The sequence below is a fragment of the Podarcis vaucheri genome (assembly GCF_965113315.1).
Source record: "Podarcis vaucheri genome assembly, chromosome: 2".
Classification (NCBI taxonomy): Eukaryota; Metazoa; Chordata; class Lepidosauria; order Squamata; family Lacertidae; genus Podarcis; species Podarcis vaucheri.
The window spans coordinates 115756235-115772634 of NC_138760.1; the positions used below are offsets into that span (position 1 = coordinate 115756235).

Here is a 16400-nt window from a genome sequence, read left to right on the forward strand (position 1 = left end):
CCTTAAGTCTCAGTGCTGCCCTTGCAGAATTCTGCAGGGAAGAAGATGGGCATCAAACTCTGCCTGTCCTGGGCTCTGGCTCCCCCTACTGGGGCCTCCCTGTCTTTTTTAAAATAATAATTTTTATTGGTTTTACAATTTGGTTTTACATTCAAAGAAAAAAATAAAATCAAAAGATATAGAATTCTCCGAATTCTCGGACTTCCATCCTCCCTATTTGCGGAGTCCACTAATAACCATTTTCACTGCATATCATGTTATCCTCCATTTATCCATAAAACTCTATTTTCTCCTATAGTCATTTTCACATCGCAAGTGTTATTTCAATCCTGCCAATGTTTTTAACTGTTTGCAGTGCTCTGTCAAATATATTACAGATTTTCCCCAATCCTTATTAAAGTTTTTATCGTCCTGATTCCTGATTTTTCCAGTCATTTTGGCCATCTCAGCATAGTCCATCAATTTTGCTGTCCAATCTTCTCTTGTAGGTGTTGTGTCTTCCTTCCATCTTTGGGCTAAGAGCATACTGGCCATCGTCGCATACATGAATAGACTTTTGTACTCCCTTGGTACCTCAGCACCTAAAATTCCTAATAAAAATGGATTCTGGTTTCTTAACAAAAGTATTTTGAACGTTTTTTAAAGCTCATTATATATCACCTCCCAGTATTCAAGTAGGTAGCCATATTGGTCTGACACAGTCAAAATAAGTAAAAAATAAATAAATAAATAAATAAATAAATAAATAAATAAATAAATGTCCAGTAGCACCTTAGAGACCAAGAAGGCTGATCGCCGAAGAATTGATGCTTTTGAATTATGGTGCTGGAGGAGACACTTGAGAGTCCCATGACGGAAATTAAGCTTATCCATTCTGAAGGAAATCAGCCCTGAGTGCTCACTGGAAGGACAGGGCCTGAAGCTGAGGCGCCAATACTTTGGCCACCTCATGAGAAGAGAAGACTCCCTGGAAAAGACCCTGATGCTGGGAAAGATGGAGGGCACAAGGAGAAGGGGATGACAGAGGACGAGATGGTTGGACAGTGTTCTCGAAGCTACCAGCATGAATTGACCAAACTGCGGGAGGCAGTGGAAGACAGGAGTGCCTGGCGTGCTCTGGTCCGTGGGGTCACGAAGAGTCGGACACGACTAAACAACTAAACAACAACAAAAGGTGTTACTGGACTTTTTTATTTTTTAAAATTTATCTCCCAATAGGTTTGTATTGCCTTAAAGGTCCACCACATACGTTAAAAGGTGTGTGTGTGGGGGGACTCCCTGCCTTTCACTATACCAGTCCTAATGGGTACCAGTTACCACTGCAACTCATACTGTTGTATTTTCTCAGTACTGCCCTTTTAGCCCTCTGCCTGCTAGGCAAAAGCCTCTACTGATGCTCTCTGAGGTAAGGGAGTGGGGCTGAGCAGTTAGATCTCACTCAGCCAACGTGGGAATGACTGGATAGCTCAGTTGGTTGGAGCATAGGGCTGGTAATGCCAAGGTTGCAGGTTCGATCCCCATATGGGGCAGCTGCATATTCCTGCATTTCAGGGGGCTGGACTAGATGATCCTTGGGGTCCCTTCCAACTCCACAATTCTATGATTCTATGACGTGTGAGGGATACACAATGTATTGTGACCATAGGAGAGCAGCCTTTACTCAGAAGAGAATCACTCGGAGTAGATCCTTGCATTAGAAGGGCAGCCATCTTGGAATTGGCAGCATTACATTGCTGGCCACGTGTTTCTTGGGAGTTCCTCATCCTTATTATCCCCTTGGCCTGTGGCTACCTCTAGATTGGTGGCCCCTGGTGCTACCAAATAATTGTACTCCCATGGTAAGGTATATGTGGAATTGGAACTGTACACATTCATCCCTGTCATGTTCCAGACACTCTGAGAACATAAAATGAACCCTGCTGTGTTATATATTGAGGTTCTCACCCTGGCCACCAGGGGTATTGTGTATATAGTTTTCACTCAGGTCCATGGCAGTTAATTTAGGCGGGAAACTCTGGGGTGTTGTTGTTACAATGTTGACAGCTGGCTGCCTATAAAAGCAGGCCGGCTGAGCTGTTCAGTTCAGTTCAGTTCCAGCTTACTTATAAAGAGCTACTTGGAGACATCTCTGTGTCGTCTGATATGTCCACCCACTATTTAATACTGGTGACGAAGATGGGATGGATGGACATCAGAGCACAGCCAGATTCGGTCACTCACTGAGTGGAATCACTAATATGCCGGATCAGGCCAATAGCTCATCTAGTCCAGCATTCTGTTCTCACAATAGCCAGCCAGGTGTCTGTGGCAAACTCGCCAAGAAGACCTGAAGAGAAAGATGATGGGGTGACACAGCGGAGCAAAATGGGGAACCACCACACCAACTGAGGCCCGGACACTGAGGCCCAGCGCCGAGGGCCTTCTGTCAGTTCCCTCACTGCGAGGTTACACGGAACCAGGCAGAGGGCCTTCTTGGTGATGGCACCTGCCCTGTGGAATGCTCTCTCAACAGATGTCAAGGAAATAAACAACCACCCAACTTTTAGGAGACATCTGAAGGCAGCCCTGTTTAGGGAAGTTTTTAATGTTTGATGTTTTATCGTGTTTTTGATATTTTGTTTGGAGCCGCCCAGAGTGGCTGGGGAAACTCAGCCAGATGGGCGGGGTATAAATAAATTATTATTATTATTATTATTATTATTATTATTAACCAGTCTCTGATTCAAGTAGGTAGCCGTGTTGGTCTGCCGCAGTCGAAATAAATTAAAGCAATTCTTTTAGAAGATAGTTAAAAAGACTCTTCTTAAAAACCTTAAAACTCCCTCAGAAGAATCAAGTTTTCAAAAAAGTTATATGATCTAAGAAAGTATTTAAAAGAATTCTTCCAAAAGAGTTTAAAAATTATAATGTAGCACCTTAGAGACCAACTGAGTAGTTTTAGGTATGAGCTTTTGTGTGGTGTGCATGCACACTTTTCCAGATACTTCAGATACTATTCTGATTAATAGACAAACTACGGTAACTCCCATGAACTCCAGCCAGCATATTATCAGGTATAGTTAGAGTCCAACAACACCAGGAAGGCTACAGCTTCCTTCAGCCCAGCAATTTTCAATCTTTTTAGACTGCGGACTAACTTGTAACCCAAACATGCATGCAGAGACCCATATCTTTTATTTTATTTTTACCATATATCTGTATGGTCGTAGTGCAGCTGTTATGACCCACCCCAGTTGTGGGTCTCACTGGGCCACCCGTGAAAGACCAATGACTAGGGATGGGGGTGGGTGGGATTCAATTCAGCACATATTTTAAGCAGAAGCCATCAAATCCACACATTTGGAAACAGTATGCAAATTGAAACACAGCTGGTCTTTCAGAATTTGCACTTAGCTGCATTTTGCGATACACTTCTCCAACCAGCCAGTGTTTACAAGAATGCACGCATCAGGGGAAACTGTGTGTAAAAAGGAAGATATAAGTGAAAATAGATAGATAGATGCTGTTATGTACTGAAATTCTCACCCTGGGCCAGCGGGGGAATACTGTAGATAGTTTTCACTCAGGTCCACATATGCAAATAAGGGATTGAAAGTGACATTCAGTGATTGGATAGTTACAGAAAGTGGTTACTGTTGCGTAGTAGTGGAGCTCTATATAAGCAGGCTGGCTGAACCCTTCAGTTCAATTCAGTTCTGGCCTGTGAATAAACAAGAGCTGTTTGAAGAATAGCTGTATCATCTGATATGTTCACCCACAACTTAACAGATGCATCGTATAAGGAGAAACTGGTGGCAAAAATGTATATATTAGTCAAAACTGCATACAAAGCTATGTGCATTGGGAGAAGATTGCACTAAAATGCTAAGGAGTTCTCAAGAGGATATTTTTTAAAAATAAATAAATAAATACTACTCAAATGTGGGGAACTGATTTTAAGATTGGAAAAATGAGAAATGGAGGGAACCAAGATTTGCAGAGCTTTCCATTCCTAAAATGACCTAGACAATACTGGGGCCCATCTATAGCTGAACAATGGTTTCGTGGACTGTAAGGCTGCTCCCTATGTTCCTGTCTTTTAACATCCCCCTTCTCATCTGCACATGGGTATAATAATGCTGCTCACACATTCATATCAATGTGCCTTGGTCTTGAACTGCCTTAAAAACAAGTCTAGTCTCTGTTTTATTTTCTCCAGGAGGTGGCAATGGAGAGACACACAACCAGTAGATATGATACTCTCCACTAGAGGGCAGTAGACACTCACACATATAACCATTTCCCTCTTGGTTGCAGAAGCAAATCAGACTTTTCTCTTGTGTGAAATTATGGTGGTCGTTTCCAGTCTGTCACTATTTTGTAGGTGCACCGTGCATACCAGCAAATTCAGGTTTTAGAGTCAAAGAGGTGCTTTGAAGCTGGAAATGTATGCAGAAACGATCATATTCATAAATTGTGCATTAGAGCAGAGAAAATGCAGTTCATGTTAACATATTTTATGGGGAGCTTCTTGTACAATTCCCACTTCTTGGAACAGGTGATGCCCAGCACTATCAAAGTTGAGTGTCTCATAAGAACACATTTTGTGCGCTCAAATTATCTTCTTTTCTTAGTTGTCACTCAAATTCCAAAATAGCCTGGACCTAAGCTGCATCAAAAGCTGCATGTTGAAATAAAAGATCTCCCCATGCTCTCCCCTCTTCAAATCTGGGAATTTCTCCTGTGGGCTTGCTTTCATTTCTCAGGAAAGAAGGGGAGATGGGGGAGGTTGTGTGTTGAACTTTTAGGGGGAAAACAAGGCAATGGAGCTACACAAACGCTGGGAACTGCCTAATTCACCTTGACATGCTTGTTAATGATGCAATCCAATTCAGGAGGAATTTGAGCAACCTGTCATGAATCAGCCAAATTCACTATGTTAATCACGCTGCACACAACCAATGGTCATTCCTAGTATTTGCAAATAGTCTCTGGATATTCTGCAAATATTTGATGATCAGTTATCCACATCTGATATTCCAAGAGTTATGAAATTTCATTGCACTGCGTTGCATTTCAAAATTAGGGCTGATTTATTTTTTTTAAGTTACACTCTATTTTCTTATGTGCACCCATCAGATAAGCTCTTCTAGATAGTGCAAGGAGTAGCCAGTATACCATCAAAGTATAGTGCTGGGGATCATCGAAAAAACCAACTTTATTTCTTCATTATTACAATCTGGAAAAAAACACCATTAGAACCGTCAGTAACAGCAACAAATGGACCATTAATGCTATCAAGTGAGCCATTTCTTCTTTTCTGAAAACAAAACCACAGTACAGTCTTACCTTGGGTTACAGATGCTTCGGGTTGTGCGATTTTGGGATGCGCACTGCGCCAAACCCGGAAGTACAGGAACGGGTTACTTCTGGGTTTCGGCGCTTGCACAGAAGCGCTAAATCATGCTTTGAGCGTGCGCAGAAGTGCTGAATTGTGACCCGCGTGTGCGCAGATGCGCGGGTCATGGGTTGCGAACGCTGCGGGTTGCGAATGTGCCTCCCGCACAGATCACGTTCGCAACCCGAGCATCCACTGTATAAGATTTTAGAGGAGGGAAAGACAGCCAAAAGCTGTGTTTACAAATAGTTCACTAATAAAGGAACTTCAGAAGGCAAATATACCTACACCCTATTATGCTGGCTAGCTTCATCCCCTGCTCTGCTAGTAGCTCAGCCTGGGGTTGGATCCCATCCCCATCTCCAGATCTCTCTAAGCATCCTACAATTGGTAGCAGAACCAGCTGGTTCCCAGGATGCAGAGCTCCATGGCAACCCAACATGGTAGCCGAAGCATCTCCATGGCGACCAGCCAGAGGTAAGTGAATTGGCCCACCTAGGCCTCTGTATCAGTAAACACAGGGAGGCCTAGGCAATCTACATTTGGAATAAGGAAACTCAAAAAGTTCCTGGGAGGCTGAGGTGAGAGGGAGGAGATCCCAGGAAATCCACCTGCATGTTTAAAGAGACAAAAACAAAACAAAACCCCTGCCCAGCCTTACATCTGATCATCCTATTAAAACTTTGCCCTCATCCCATGTTTAATCTCCTGGATGGAAGCTTTTTTGGGGGTGGGGTAGGGTTCTGGCAAGTTCCGGCTAAAAAAAAAGCCTTGCTTATACATGAATTTACAAATCAATGAAATAAAAGTAAGCAGTGCCTTGAACTGAGCGCAGGAAAGGAAAGTGCATGTACAGTTTTGAGCATTGGCAAAAAGTGTACATTCAACAGTCATAATGAAACTGGTGGCCTAATCACTGACATCACTAAGCAAATGAAAACCTTCCTCCGATCTTTTCTTGCAGCATGATCAACAGTCAGAACCCAAATAATCTGATGATTCATTGTTAGCTTTGTTTCGCCGCCTTCAGTGATCTTACGGATCAGGGATCTCACAGCCTGCATTGTTGTCATCAAGTCAAAGTCTGGAGAACATCTGGCAACCAGTCCAGGAACGCTTGGGGTGAGCCCAAGAATGTGAGATTTCAGAAAGCAAAAGAGCATTTGCGGTTTTCACAGGAAAGCCTGAAAATATGTGAACCATATCTTCTTTGAGGCTATAAGCAGAGGTGATGAGGCATACACAACACAAAGACTCGCTCTTCCCCACATTTTCAGTGGCTTGTGGCATAGCAGACGACACAGAGATTTCTCCAAGTACAGTGGTACCTCAGGTTACATACGCTTCAGGTTACAGACTCCGCTAACCCAGAAATTGTGCTTCAGGTTAAGAACTTTGCTTCAGGATGAGAACAGAAATCGTGCTCTGGCGGCGCGGCAGCAGCAGGAGGCCCCATTAGCTAAAGTGATGCTTCAGGTTAAGAACAGTTTCAGGTTAAGTACAGACCTCCGGAACGAATTAAGTACTTAACCCGAGGTACCACTGTAGTTCTTAATAAGTAAGCTGAGTAAACTGAACTGAACAGCAAACAGCTCAGCCGACCTGCTTTTATAGGCTGTCAACATTGTAACAACAACAGCCCAGGGTTTCCCGCCTAAATTAACTGACGTGGACCTGAGTGAAAACTACATACACAATCCCCCCGGTGGCCAGGGTGAGAACTCCAATACATAACACAAACAAATGTTACATATTTGCTTATTATGCCTGATAGATTCTCTTTCAGCTAGTTGTAAGGAGGAGTAAGGAGCTATAGAGCACAAAAAGCTGAATAGGAAAGATCTCTACACATCCGATCAATACTTTCTGTACTAAGAAATGCAGACTGACAGGATTCCCCTCCAGTTGGTTTCTACATGTGGAACCAGCGAGAGACGGACCATTCTATCCTTATTAAATATGGATTTATTTATTTTTAGTGTTGCAGCACCCATACTTGGGAACTCCCTAATTTTTTTTATAACTTTTTGACATTTCATTAAATACAGTTGTACAAGAGCAACTCTTTATTCATTCTCCTCACTGTGAAGTCTGGCAGTTGGCTGGGTAATTTTGATAGCAAGCTGAGCTGCTCTTTCAACAATGACTTTTCCAATTCTTGGACGAAACATTGTGAGAAATCTCTGCGCCGTGGACAAAGAATTTTCTGAATCCTGAAGGCAACATGTGCATTGTCTTCTTACTACTGCCATGCCCAATGTCGGGCCTCAAGATTTGGCCCTGGAACCTTCTGCAGACTCTGTTGTCAATACCTGAGAGCTCGTGCCAGTTACGCTGAATCATAGTGATCAGACTGATGGCAGATGAACTTCTTGATCCTCTTCTTGATTACCGGTATTTTAGACTTGGTGAGAAGTCTGAGGGCCAGCATAATGTCTGCTAGAGAATGGCAGCACCCATGCAGATAGAGAGCACAGAGAGGAAGTGGAACTCCCTGCCTATTGATTTCAGGCATTATGTTTTATGTATACAGTGGTACCTCGGGTTAAGTACTTAATTCGTTCCGGAGGTCCGTACTGAACCTGAAACTGTTTTTAACCTGAAGCACCACTTTAGCTAATGGGGCCTCCTGCTGCTGCCGCGCCGCCAGAGCACAATTTCCGTTCTCATCCTGAAGCAAAGTTCTTAACCTGAAGCAATATTTCTGGGCTAACGGAGTCTTTAAACTGAAGCGTATGTAACCTGAAGCGTATGTAACCCGAGGTACCACTGTACTGTTAAGCCACTCAGAGTGGCTGGGGAAACCCAGCCATATGGGTGAGTTATAAATAATAAAATAATAATAATAATAATAATAATAATAATAATAATAATAATTTCCACACCTGCTAAAAGCAATTTAGTCTAGGCAAACCTATCTGAGCATGTGGAAGCTGCCATGTGTTTGTATGTGTTTATCATTAATTGTTTTTGAGTGTTGTTGTTTTTAACTGTTCTTTTAATTGATATTCTTATTGGTTTGTTCTTTTTGGGAACTGCATTTAGATTTTTGTGATAATCAAGCAGTATATAAATGTGGCATAAGTAAACTCTTTCACCTCAAGCTGCATAACAACAGCAACAACAGTTTTATTATTTGTACCCCGCTCATCTGACTGGGTTTCCCCTGCCACTCTGGGTGTCTTCCAGCATATATAAAAACATAACAAAACATTAAACATTAAAATCTTCCCTATACAGGGCTGCCTTCAGATGTCTTCTAAACGTCGTATGGTAACTTGGCCCGGCCCTGTTTTCTTCACACTCTTCAGACATTCAGGGGCAAGGAAAATGTATCTCATTAGCGAGAATTACAAACCTCTGCCCCAAAGCTGCTGTGGCCTCTTTGGGAGTTTTTCACTTGTGAGGCTTAAAGTCATTCTTGCTTCAGTTGCTCTGTAAGTCAAAGATAAATAACTGCATTGGCTGGGATGCTCACTTGCAATACAAACGCATTTCCTTCGCTTTGTAATCCTCATTGCAATCATCAGACATTAATATAAATGAAAATGTAAACCTTAAGTATAAAAGTGGCCGTGCAATGCAACCTAAGCATGTTTAATTAGACATGAGACCCGTTGGGTAAATTTGCTTTGGATTAAGAGACTGAGACATAATAGTGCGGACTTTGGGAGCAATCTGCTTAGTCAACTGCATGATGTTGACAGCGAAGCCGACAAATTTGCCATGCAAATATTCACAATCTAGTTTGTCTCATAAGGTGTTGTAGAGCTCATCTTGGCATGCATTTGGCCAGGGCAACCCCATTCTGAGCCATAATACACCGTGCATGAATCAGCAAGGATCACCAGGGTTTTCCCTTCACTAGTTAAACGCCCGGCGTTGCACACCAGCACACAGACAAAAGTGCTTTGGACATGATGATGACATGATCTCATCAGTCTCTTAGCAAAATCCTTCTACGACCCCATGACATTTCTAATGACGGCTTACAGGGGCGGAACTCTAACATTTGCTTCCCCGCTCCTCCACATGCAGCTGCTGGGTGACCTTGGGCTAGTCACACTTCTCTGAAGTCTCTCAGCCTCACTCACCTCACAGAGTGTTTGTTGTGGGGGAGGAAGGGAAAGGAGAATGTTAGCTGCTTTGAGACTCCTGAAGGGGAGTGATAAAGCGGGATATCAAATCCAAACTCCTCCTCCTCCTCCTCCTTCTCTTCTTCTTCCCCTCCCTCCCCCCAATATTTCACTTCTTCACTAATCTTATCAATTTAGTTTCTCTGGAAATTTCAGATCTACTTCTGTTTTGGGCCAGGGGCAGCTCTTAACTGTAAGCTCCTTGGGGAGAGAACCTACAGTTCTAGTTGTTGTTGTTGTTGTTGTTGTTGTTGTTGTTGTTGTTGTTGTTCTTCTTCTTCTTCTTCTTCTTCTTCTTCTTCTTCTTCTTCTTCTTCTTCTTCTTCTGTTTTGATTAAGTTTTACAATTTTTACATTATACATATCAAATAACAAAAAAGAAATACAATTCTCCAATTCCAACCCCCCAACTTCCCTCAACTTCCCTTTCTGGGTTGTTGTTTTTTTTACATATTAACTTCCCCTGCTTCCTATAGTATATATTCATTTTCAATTCTTTATATCAATATTATTATTCTCGTTTTAACATCCTCTATGTAATTTCTCTTAAAGAAATGGGAGTGCCTGATCACCTCATCTGTCTCCTGAGAAATCTCTATGTGGGACAAGAAGCTACAGTTAGAACTGGATATGGAACAACAATTTTGGATATGGAACAACAAAATTGGGAAAGGAGTACGGCAAGGCTGTATATTGTCTCCCTGCCTATTCAACTTATATGCAGAATTCATCATGCGAAAGGCTGGGCTGGATGAATCCCAAGCCGGAATTAAGATCGCCGGAAGAAATATCAACAACCTCAGATATGCAGATGACACAACCTTGATGGCAGAAAGTGAGGAGGAATTAAAGAACCTTTTAATGAGGGTGAAAGAAGAGAGCACAAAATATGGTCTGAAGCTCAACATCAAAAAACGAAGATCATGGCCACTGGTCCCATCACCTCCTGGCAAATAGAAGGGGAAGAAATGGAGGCAGTGAGAGATTTTACTTTCTTTGCCTCCCTGATTACTGCAGATGGTGACAGCAGTCACAAAATTAAAAGACGCCTGCTCCTTGGGAGAAAGGCAATGGCAAACCTAGACAGCATCTTAAAAAGCAGAGACATCACCTTGCCAACAAAGGTCCATATAGTTAAAGCCATGGTTTTCCCAGTAGTGATGTATGGAAGTGAGAGCTGGACCATAAAGAAGGCTGATCACTGAAGAATTGCTGCTTTTGAATTATGGTGCTGGAGGAGACTCTTGAGAGTCCCATGGACTGCAAGAAGATCAAACCTCTCCATTCTTAAGGAAATCAGCCCTGAGTGCTCACTTGAAGGACAGATCGTGAAGCTGAGGCTCCAATACTTTGGCCACCTCATGAGAAGAGAAGACTCCTTGGAAAAGACCCTGATGTTGGGAAAGATGGAGGGCACAAGGAGAAGGGGACAACCGAGGACAAGATGGTTGGACAGTGTTCTCGAAGCTACAAACATGAGTCTGACCAAACTGCGGGAGGTGGAGTGGAAGACAGGAGTGCCTGGCGTGCTCTGGTCCATGGGGTCACAAAGAGTCGGACACGACTAAACGACTAAACAACAACAACATTAATTTCTATATTTATTTTATTAATTGTAAGTGTTTATTTAAACCCTGCCAGTGAGTTCATTTCTTTACATTGCCTCTGTAGATACATCATATATGGTTCCCAGTCTTTTTAAAACTCTATGTTGTCTTTGTCTCGGAGTCTTTCAGTTAGCTTCGCCATTTCAGCATATTCCACCAGCTTTTCTTGCCATTGGTCTTTGGTATTTCATCACTTTTCAGTCTATGGGCTAGCATTCTCCTAGCTGCAGTTGTAGCATACATAAGAAGTTTCTTCTTCTCTTTTGGCATATCTTGACCTGAAATGCCTAATAAAAAAACTTCTGGTCTTCTTCTTCTTCTTCTTCTTCTTCTTCTTCTTCTTCTTCACCATTAAACACCAAAAAAACACTGAAGGCACTATATGCCCATATAATAAGAATGCAAATCAAAGAGCTTCTCTACCAGTAAGTTTCCAGGGACTCCTATTGGAGCATCTTAGTCTAACTCCATATCACTAGCTGTGTCCTGTTGACAAACCTCTTCCCAGCGGCTGTTATTGCCCTGGCTCACCTGGTTTTTCTCTGACTCAGCATCCTATGCCCTGTACAGGTCTGAGTGACTCCCCAATATGCTGACACACATTTCCTGCCACCCCCTCCCCCCCAGTGGACTTTGTTAGGATGCCTGGAAAGTTGCTTCCACTGTGGGTGGAGATGGAGCTATTTGAGAAACTCCCACAGCTCTGGTTTATCTGGTCCTTGAGGGTTTATAAGCCAGGCAGAGCCCTCAAAGCACCAAAGCCGTGAGCTTCCCAGAGGAGTGACTGCTGCTTTCCTGAGGGAGCCAAAGGCAACATCTCTCAGCCTTTAGGTATAGCCATTATCAGAGTGGGCTTGGGGGTACTGTAGTGTGTTTGACAGTAAAGGTATTTAAATTTCTATAATATAAATGATTCAGTGGAACAGCTCTGAGCATTATATTTGCAGTTTTTATGGCTTTTGGATCTTTTAAAAATAATAATAGCAAGGATAAAGACTCCTAAGAATATATTATTTTATTAATATAAGGAGGAGTGTAACAAGAAATAAATACATGGCTACGTTTTATCTTAGCAATTAATGTTTGTAACAGTGATGAAGAGAGTTCATTATTTTCCTACAAAGGTATTGGCTTGCAGTGACTTCTAGTGAAATATGTTAGCATGTACTGTTTACCGTAACTGCAGCGAGGCCATTTCTGAGCATAAGATGGCTGTTTGGATAACTGGCTACTTGCAAAAATGTGGGATTAAAGGGCTTCCTTTTTATTTTTGGAAATAAATTTTGTTTGATTTTGCACATAACAAAATCAATTCCGAATCCAAATATCGAGATTACTCTGAATCTCTTGACTTCCTCCCATCCCTTCCATGATACTGTTTTCCACTGCATATCAATACTTCTCCAATTTTTAGTCTTTCTAAATCATCCATACATTCTGTTACATTACAAGTGTGTTTAAAATCCTGTCCATGTTTTAACCTGCTTACAATTATCTTGTATATAAATTATAAACTTTCCCCACTCTTTTTTTAAAGTTATTATCTTCTTGGTTCCTGAGCTTCCCAGTTAGTTTCACCATTTTGGCATAGTCTATCAACTTGATTTAATCCCCCGGGGAAGGGGATTCAAGGTCTCCCTGACAGGTTTGAGTCTTTGCATATTGGAAATTAGACATTGGTTTGAGTTCAGTCTGTTTGGAAAGTACATGGTACTACAAACTCTTTTTTAAACTCTTACGTTTATGACTGCTTTGTGCTAGATTCTATCAGCTCATTTTATACTCTCAGATGTTGCAAAAGATCTTCACCTTCTCCCCTCCTGGATTCTCTAGCTCTGCACCCTCCTGTGGTGGCTCAACATGTCTTCAAGTCACCCAGGGCCTGGCCCTTCCGGATCAAGAGGAGTCCCTCCTGTGCCGAAACCCGACAATCCATTGGTTCCCGTTCCAGAGAAACCTTGGCCTGTGGGACCACCCAAGCCTGAAGGTCCTCAACCACTGGGGCCTTTGGTGCCTGGGAAGCCGTGGCCAGAAGGCCCCCCTACATCTCCTGATCCTGGACGTCCAAGGTCCCCACAACCACCAACACCTTTAGGCCCTAACAAACCACAACCGTTTCCTGGACCATCCAGTCCTCCTAAGCCACCGCTGCCTGATGACCCTTTTCTACCATCTCCTCTGATGCCTGTTGCACCTTGGCCACCACTGCCAGAGTGGGATGATTCAGGGAAACCTCCTAAACAACCCTCTGATGAGGATTAATTTTTACACAGCCAGGTTCTCCAGGGTTCTCCTGCGGCTGATATAGAACCATACCTTCTATTTACCACACACATGTCAGCAATGAGTATTCCAAGTCCAGACTGGCTCCTGTTGTAAATCTTTCCTGAATAGCTCTTGGAAGTTGAGTGACAACTGGAAAAAGAAGATTACTCACCCTGTCATTGAAGATACAATTCAGCTTTGGTGAATTGCAGAGCAAATTCCAGCCACCGTTCAATCGAACTATCCTGTAATGTTGCATTTTTACCTGAAGTGCAGTTATGTCTATTTGTTTATATGATACATGTATACGTTATCTGTCTCTCTCTACCTACCTACCCAACTCTTCTGTCTATCAAGAACTATTTTCTGTAGTATGCCACCCACTTGGTTACAAGCGAGAAGACAATTATGACTGCTTCTTGCACAATAAAAAAACTCCAAATAAAATATTTGCATTAGAAATATCTATTGTTTGCTCTAATGCAATCTTCTCTGCATGTTTGCACAGCCATAATAAAACATCTGCCCAGCCCTTGCAACCATCCAAACAGTCCATTCTTCCTGGCCTGAATATTTATGGATGCACTCATGAAAGGTAGTAATTATCAAAAGGGAAGTTTTTAATGTCTGATGTTTTAATGTATTTTTAATCTTCTGTTGGAAGCCTCCCAGAGTGGCGGGGAAACCCAGCCAGATGGGTGGAGTATAAATAAACTATTATTACTACTACTACCAGTACTACTACTACCAGTTAACAGGGTGGGTTTAGTGGCTCAGAATCTGGGCTTGCAAACCCAGTGAGTAGAGGTGTACCAAATCCATTCCAGATTTATTAGCAAACGATGACATTCTATTATTCTATCATTTATAATCACGCAAATGTCCTGTAAGCCAGCATGGGTCAACTGCTAGCAGCTGCTCCTTAGGGAAGAGGGTTTATAAGCCCTCTGTTGTTTAAGATAAGAGATCCATTTGTTTGTAGTTTTCCAGTCTAATTAGAAAACATGTTGCCTAGATGCGTAAGCCTGATAAAATAACAGAAAGAACCAGTCACTGGCAGTTGGAAGAAACATGCAAGAGGAAGTATTTGCATATTTCCCTCTGAATGAAGGAAAAGGGTTCCCCCCACCTCGAGGGCATTGGATAATGACTCCTTTGGGCACAGAAGGAATCTAACCAGACAGTCAAGTGGAAAGTGAGCTTCTTGTACCTACTAGTGGGGTAACTGCCACTTCCAGCCAGAGTTGCTTATGCACACAAGAATTTTCTATTCATGTTAGCTGTGTGGAGCAATTTGCACACGCAAAGGAACGTGTGCTCAAGGTCGGCCCTACTGTTAGGCAGAATGAGGCAACTGCCTCAGGTGGCTGGTCTTGAGGGGCTGTGGTGGAAGCCACCAGATGTTCTTCCTGGCCATAATTTTATGTAGGAGAATAGAGCTCTGTGTGAGACATAGCACAGGTATAAGAGAAGCAGAAGAAGAGTTTGGATTTGATATCCTGCTTTATCAGTACCCTAAGGAGTCTCAAAGCGGCTAACATTCTCCTTTCCCTTCCTCCCTCACAGCAAACACTCTGTGAGGTGAGTGAGGCTGAGAGACTTCAGAGAAGTGTGACTAGCCCAAGGTCACCCAGCAGCTGCATGTGGAGGAGCGGAGACACGAACCTGGTTCACCAGATTACGAGTCCACCGCTCTTAACCACTACACCACACTGGCTCCCTTCTATATCTACCCTTCGGCCCCCACATGTGAGATGCTATCACAGAGATGGCGAACCTTTTAGAGACCGAGTGCCCAAACTGCAACCCAAAACCCACTTATTTATCTCAAAGTGACAACACGGCAATTTAACCTGAATACTGAGGTTTTAGTTTAGTAGGGGAGGTTGGCGCATCCATGTGAAGAAAGAGCGGAGCAATACAGTGGTACCTTGGTTTTTGAACAGCTTAGTTCTCGAACTGCTTGGAACCCGAAAATGAGTGTTCTGGTTTTCGAACTTTTTTCAGAAGCGGAACAGCAACACCCCCCCCGCTCCGGAGGCTCTGAGTGAGGGAAGGCTGGGCCTGGGCGGCAAGCGAGCAGGCAAGGGATGTCCCCCCCCCCAGCCTGCTCCTGCTTACAGGCAAGTAGGAGTGGGATCTGGCTGCTCTGCTAGGCAGCATTGCTGCTTGCACGGGAACAGGAGCTGGATCGGGGCTGCTCAGCTGGGGAGGTGCAGGCTCCGTCACACTTTCCATTGAGGGGTTCGCGGCTGCACTCTCCTCAAGGGAGAAGTTTAAAGGAGCCCCCACCTCCGCGTCAGATCTGAAGGCAGGCAGGCCGAATAGTTGCTGGGGTTGGGGAAGGTGGAGGCAGCATCTGAGAGCCTCTGCACCACCTGAAGGCAGCCAGGCACTCCTCAGCTGAGCTGCCCGCTCCCTCTCCTACTCGCGAGCAAGCAGGAGCAGGGTGAGGATCTCTCAGAAATGGAGGCTTCGTGCTTCCCAGCTGAGATCTCCGTCCTTCTCCTGCTTGCACACAAGTAGGAGCGGGATCGGGCAGCTCCGGTGGGGAGCGCAAAGCCTCGGCTCCACTTCTGAATCCACTCCCGTTGTCTCCAACCAGAAGGTGTGTAAAGCCTTAACCTTGCAGCAGCAGCAGCAGGAGGAGGAGGAGGAAGGCGGCTGCTCAGAACTCTCGGCGGCCCACCAATGTGGCAGTGCGCTTCTGAGCGCATGCAAAGCGCTGCACCCTCCCCACCCACAGTGGAGGCTCCCCAAGGGAAAATCACTCTGAAGGTTGTGGCTCTATTTTGTACACCCACCTACCCACCCACCCACGCCTCATTCAAGGCACTTCTACTCAGACACAAGTTGAGCTGAGGACTCGACGCGCTGCCCTCGCCTTCTGTGCTGGGGCGATGGCACGCGTGCCCACAGGGAGGGCTCTGAGTGCCCCCTCTGGCACGCATGCCATAGGTTTGCCACCACTGTGCTATCCTAATACTCATAATGAAGTAAAAGTCCAACGCCAGT

The 16400-nt window shown here is 43.8% G+C and overlaps 1 long non-coding RNA gene and 1 pseudogene across 2 annotated transcripts; one reads left to right on the forward strand and one right to left on the reverse strand.

The window, feature by feature from the left end:
• The first annotated feature begins 1615 nt into the window (after positions 1-1615).
• Positions 1616-13851, forward strand: LOC309525416. The gene is made up of 2 exons (XR_014216253.1): positions 1616-6605; positions 12954-13851. It is a non-coding gene; the product is annotated as an uncharacterized lncRNA (long non-coding RNA).
• Positions 6671-9231, reverse strand: LOC309525293 (large ribosomal subunit protein eL32 pseudogene; annotated as a pseudogene). Its single transcript has one exon. The product of its transcript is annotated as a large ribosomal subunit protein eL32 pseudogene (transcript).
• Positions 13852-16400: the final 2549 nt, after the last annotated feature.